Source organism: Rhinopithecus bieti, unplaced genomic scaffold, assembly GCF_001698545.2.
Source record: "Rhinopithecus bieti isolate Rb0 unplaced genomic scaffold, ASM169854v2 scaffold_64250, whole genome shotgun sequence".
Classification (NCBI taxonomy): domain Eukaryota; kingdom Metazoa; phylum Chordata; class Mammalia; order Primates; family Cercopithecidae; genus Rhinopithecus; species Rhinopithecus bieti.
In genome coordinates this window covers 94,299-100,278 of record NW_016824178.1, presented here as the reverse complement: position 1 = coordinate 100,278, position 5,980 = coordinate 94,299, and positions in this window count along the sequence as shown.

Here is a 5,980-nt window from a genome sequence, read left to right as displayed (position 1 = left end):
CAAGATAGGCCATGAGTTGGTAATAATGAAGCTGAGTGTTGGGTGTGCAGAGAATCATTACACTCTTCTATTTGGTACATGTTTTACATTTTTCCATAATAAAAATATTTTTTAAAAAGGGGGAAAAAACCAAAGAATTGATATGGCTACCTGTTTTGAGCTATGGGGATGATATGTGTTTTTTAAAAACTAACCTGGGAAGAAGACGAATGAGAAGGGACAGTTCCTTTCTTCCCTTTTCCACATGCAGAAACATAACCCACAGAAGGATGATTGGAGAGCAATGGAAAGATATCCGCTGGTTCTAGATGAGAATGTATGGGTTGCATTGTGGATGAGATTGGTTTCTAACTGATTTAGAAATTGATTCCAGGGTCAGCGGTTTTAGAGGATGCACCAGAAAAAACTTGCATAGTGAAGCTTTGTATAATAATCACTCTTTTGACATTTTCTCCTTTCCAGTTTTTATTTTTAAGTGTATATAAAATTTCTCAGCCATAAGCCTAATGTTTTTTCTCTTCCTGCATCTGGTGCTCATGGTACTTAAAAGGCCAATTTTCTATTTTTAGCTTTTGTGGGTTTGAGCAATACTTCCAAGTTCAAAGGATAAAGATTGCTCATTAACATTTTTTTAGAGGATGAGGTAATTTCACAAACCAGGCTGTGAAGATCAGCAAAGTATGGAATCTGGTGAAACTGAGTATCAACTCTAGTGAGGTGGAGCAATTCAACAGAATTTTACACAATTGTGGTGACATTGATATGATATATTTTATTAATCTCTTATGAACTGCATGAACTATTGGTGCATGTATATAACATATGGGCCATGCCTTAATAAGCACAATGTTGGAGGCATTAGCCAAAAGCAAAATAATGGAGATCTCCCCACTTGTATTTGTGAAACCAAGAGATGCATTAGGCTTAGTGGCTGTATTAAAACAGTCTTCTATTTATTCATGCCCTCATCCATTTGATAAATGTTCATGGAGTCTCCATTAGTGGGCCAGCCGCTGTATTTTTCAAATTAATGTCCAATTTGCAAATGTCTCTGATACCCTTCCTTGGACCCTAAAAATATTAGTAAGGGGAGTAAAATTTCACCCATGAAAAAAACCATGTTAAGATTCAACTTAGGAGTGAAGCAATCTACTGCATTTGCTGCCTGCTGTCCCAACGAACTCCACAGTAGGTTCACTGGGAAGGATATATTGTAGCCTGCCTTTACAGAAATCATGACCTGAAAGTTCCACAAACTCTGAAATATGGCTAACAAGTCCCATCAGTATGCGTTTCTGGTGTATCATCTCTCCAAACTATCCACCCCCACAATCTGTAGCTTTCTATACTTCACTCAGATCACAGAGTGTGTTATTCTCTTCCTCAACCCCTGGACTTCATACATACTGCTTTGCAATACTTTTCCCACTTTCTTCTTCTCATTTTCCCCTCTTCATCCTTCCACTGGCTGCTAATATTCATCTTTTGGGTCTCGGTTAACTTGTGTATCAGCCAGGATAGGCTAGGTCATGCTACAGTAAAAAACAATTCTCACCTCAGTAGCTTAAAATAATGAGGATTTGTTTCTCTTTCTCACAGATTCCTTTGCAGTCCTAGAAAACTCTCCAGGGCAGCTTTCTCCCTCAGGATGGCTCAGGATTAAATCTCCATATCAGCACGTGCTTCCACAGTCACTGTGGCAGTGGAAAAGAAGAGCTGGGTTTCACATTGACCAGCGATTGTTCTGGCCTAGAAGCAACACATGTCACTTGCAGAATAGTCACAAGGCCAACAACGCCCTACCCAACATCAGGGAGGTATAAACAAAATATTTCCATGTGCCAAGACTTGAAAACCAGAATTACCAATTAGCAGCACTAATATTTATTAGAAGGTAATACTTCTGGTCGGGCGCGGTGGCTCAAGCCTGTAATCCCAGCACTTTGGGAGGCCGAGACGGGCGGATCACGAGGTCAGGAGATCGAGACCATCCTGGCTAACATGGTGAAACCCCGTCTCTACTAAAAAATACAAAAAACTAGCCGGGCGAGGTGGCGGGCGCCTGTAGTCCCAGCTACTCGGGAGGCTGAGGCAGGAGAATGGCATAAACCTGGGGAGGCTGAGGCAGGAGAATGGCGTAAACCTGGGAGGCGGAGCTTGCAGTGAGCTGAGATCCAGCCACTGCACTCCAGCCTGGGCGACAGAGCGAGACTCCGTCTCAAAAAAAAAAATAAAAAAGAAGGTAATACTTCTAGTGAGAAGCCCTCTCTTGCCCTTTAAGTAGATAGAACTAGTTTATTTAGGAGTCTCAATTTGTTGGAGTTTGTTTTCATTTGTTTTGTCCAATTGCTACCTACCTCTTCTTCCTCACTGGGTAGCAGATCCTTAAAACATCTTGACCTGTCACTTTTGATTGTCAGAATAATTTCCATTCAGCTTAAATATTCAGTCCTCCTCTTCGTTCTAGAATTTCAGTCTCAAGGTCAATTTAAAACTCATTCCTCTATTCCAGCGCAGGCTTGGAATGGAGGATGGCACATGGTCTGCTTTTATACACATTCTTTCTCTCTGTTGAAGGGACTAACTTCTCCATGTGTTAGGGCAGATGAACAGTGACGGAAAATAGCAAATGTCCCTTTTCTTTACTGAAGAAGTTGGCATTCCTCTTATTAGATTTCCCCTGCTTCTCTTGCTAACACTGGCGGACCAACAACAGATGCCCTATTTCATGAGGCTTCCAATACCTGAGTCTCATGGAGCACATACTTGGGTCCTTCACAGAACCAGATTGGGTCTTCCCCAGTGCATTTCTTTCCACCCTTGGCTACTAGTCTTCACCTGGACCACGTTCACTCCCACCCATCACCTCCAGAGAGACAGTCTACTCTTTAGCTTCTTTCTTCAGGGTACCCCTTTGGGGAGGAAATGTGTTACTAGCAACATGGCTCAGGCCCACTTACCTTCCCAGGTGCCCACTCCATCCACAGGAAACTCTCAGATCCTCCGTATTCCAAATGGTGGGTAGACAGCTGGGTCTGCTGCCAGCTCCTTGCTTAGCCCTGTCACCTTTTGCCTGTTCTCATTCCCCTTGTTCAGGGAAGCCAGGGACAAGTTGACAAGTCCAGTGACTAAGCCAAAATCCAACCAGAAGATGAAAGATAAGTCCATCTTTACTGTCAACACTGTGTACAAGTGATTCTCTTGGCTTCAACGCACAAAGAGGAGAGAAACTAGCCTCTCTTGAACACTGCACTAACCCAAAAGGCCTCCGACGTCTCCCACTCTTGGTCATCTTATGCAGACTTGGGGACAGGGTGGGTGTAAGCTGAAGCTCCTCAGCAAGTCCTTAGGCTTCCCTAACCTATGAAAACTCCTTGACTTTAGAATGTGGGGTGCTTGGTGTCTTGTCTTCAAAATGGACACTAGCAAGAATCTGTGCTATCAGGAAAATCTCCCTGGACTTCATAAAGATAAGTGCCCTTCACAAGAGCTCCTAGAGCCCCTGTGCTACTTAGTTCTGAACCCCATTACATTGTGTGGCTCTTGCTTGCTGGATTATCCATTGCCCCTGCATTAGCCACCCTTGGGCTTTCTGGCCCATCCTGGAGTCCAACTCAGTGCCCACCACATGGTGAATGCGAAGAAGTATATTTTGATAAGATCAGCCAGGTAAGTTTAGTGTGGGAAGGTTTTAAGAAAAGAAAATGGTTTTAAAGGATTTGAAAGAGAAGATGTATCTGTTTTCATGAAAAGAATGGACAGTATTCCAAATAAGGGAAATAACTTGATGTGGGCGAAGGATTACCCAGGTGCCGAGGCAAGAGACTGAAGGCACAAACTGTTTCAGTATAATAAGGAAAATAGTTAGAATAAGAATAGTTATAATACAAATTAGATATAGAGATGATCATGGATATTATCAATAATTAGTATAAGCATTATAAATCATTTGCTTTTAATATTACTCTTTGTTGTATTACTAATATAACCAAGGAATGACTGGCGGGCATAGGGTCAGGTGCTGAAGGGACATTGTGAGAAGTGACCTAGAAGGCAAGAGGTGAGCCCTCTGTCACGCCCACATGAGGGCCACTTGAGGGCTCCTTGGTCAAATGGTAACGCCAGTGCCTGGGAAGGCACCTGATACTTAGCAGACCGCAAAAGGAGTCTCCTTTCCTTGGAGTAGTCAGGGAACACTCTGCTCCACCAGCTTCTTGTGGGAGGTTGGATATTATCCAGGCCTGCCCGCAGTCATCTGGAGGCCTAAACCCCTCCCTGTGATGCTGTGCTTCAGTGGTCAGGCTCCTTGTCCGCTTTCATGTTCCTCCCATACTCCTGGTTCCTCTTTGAAGTTCTTAGAAGAAAATGGTAGAAGAAATAGTGAAAGTCTTAAAGTCTTTGATCTTTCTGATAAGTGCATAGAAGAAAACGCTGACGTACGCTGCCTTCCCTCTCTGCTTCGGCTACCTAAAAGGGAATGGCCGCCTGTCCCATGATCACGTGACTTGTTTGACCTTATCAATCACTTGGATGACTCACCCTCCTTACCCTGCCCCTTGTCTTGTATGCAATAAATATCAGCGCACCCAGCCATTCAGGGCCACTACCAGTCTCCGTGTCCTGGTTATAGTGGTCCGCTGGGTCCAGCTGTTTTTTCTTTATCTCTTTGTCTTGCATCTTTATTTCTTATGATCTCTTGTCTCCGCACACGGGGAGAGCACCTGCTAAGCCCTGTAGGGCTGGACCCTACACTCGAGTAGTATGTGTGCACATAGGAAAATTCTGTGCCTATGAATAGAGTTAGATTGATTTAAATGGAATGAAATGGTGATCAAGTACTGTATCAAGAAATGAAAAGTTGCTTTAGAGACAATATAGTTTCATATATTAACTTGTGATTTTGTAGAATTATCTGCCTTTATTGCATATTTCCAGTGAACATATAGTAAGCTGTCAATATCAAGACATATGGCCTCAACTGTTACAGTGGGACTAATTTCAGCTCACCTTCAGAGTTTTAGAACAGAGTCTTCAGGCAGAGATAGACAAAGAGTATTGCATCATGTCATCTCATTCCTTGCAGCTATTGATGCAATCAAGGTTTGCTGAACAATACAATCTCTTCTTTAAAGTTACTATTGATCCATTCTAGTAACTCAATATGTGCTGAGCAAATTCTGAAATCATTTAGGGCTATAAAGATATTCATGGAATAAACAAAGTTTGAATGCCCTGACCGTGGTTTATAAATGCCTGATTAAAAGCAATGCTGTTGTTGCCCTGTTCAGTGTTACATGTCTAGGGTCCTTTTGTAAGTGCTCCAGACCAAAAGTAACTTACCTATAGTGGATAAGCATTTGTAAGTTATTCTTACAGAGATTTTCCCAGAGTTAAGAAAACGTGTATGTTTTGAACTACATATAATTGAAACAGAAGGGTAAAGCTGATTTTCTGGATCACCTGTCACCACAAGAAATTATCTTCTTGGATCACCGTTCTGTTTGAGTCTTTTGAACTTTATGTAATCAGTGGACTGTTTCATGACTGTTCTGAGAAATGGCAAGGCTTGAGTGTAGACTTGTTGGATTAATGGTGTCTGCTCTCGGAAGGTTGACAAGTGGTGTTCCACTAGAAACAGAGTTTTCTGTTAGACCTTCTCTTGACTGGTTGTGGTTGATGGTGACCTGAAGAAATTGGGTTAATTGAAGAGTCTGGTTCACATCATTTCTGTTTTCAAACTGCCATTCTCCATATATAACACTTCTGGAGTGAGAATTTGAGCTAACATGCCATACAGCCTTGAGTTTTCCCTTGGTGTTTCCTTCAATCCTTTTTTCTTAAAATCCTAAAAAACTTTTACATAATTTTCCCAAGTATTTCATATCACCACTGCATAGTTTTTCCCATCTGGCCTATATACACATTCTGTCATGAGGCAGTTACAAATGAGGCAAAGATGGGACAGCTTTTTTTTTTTTTT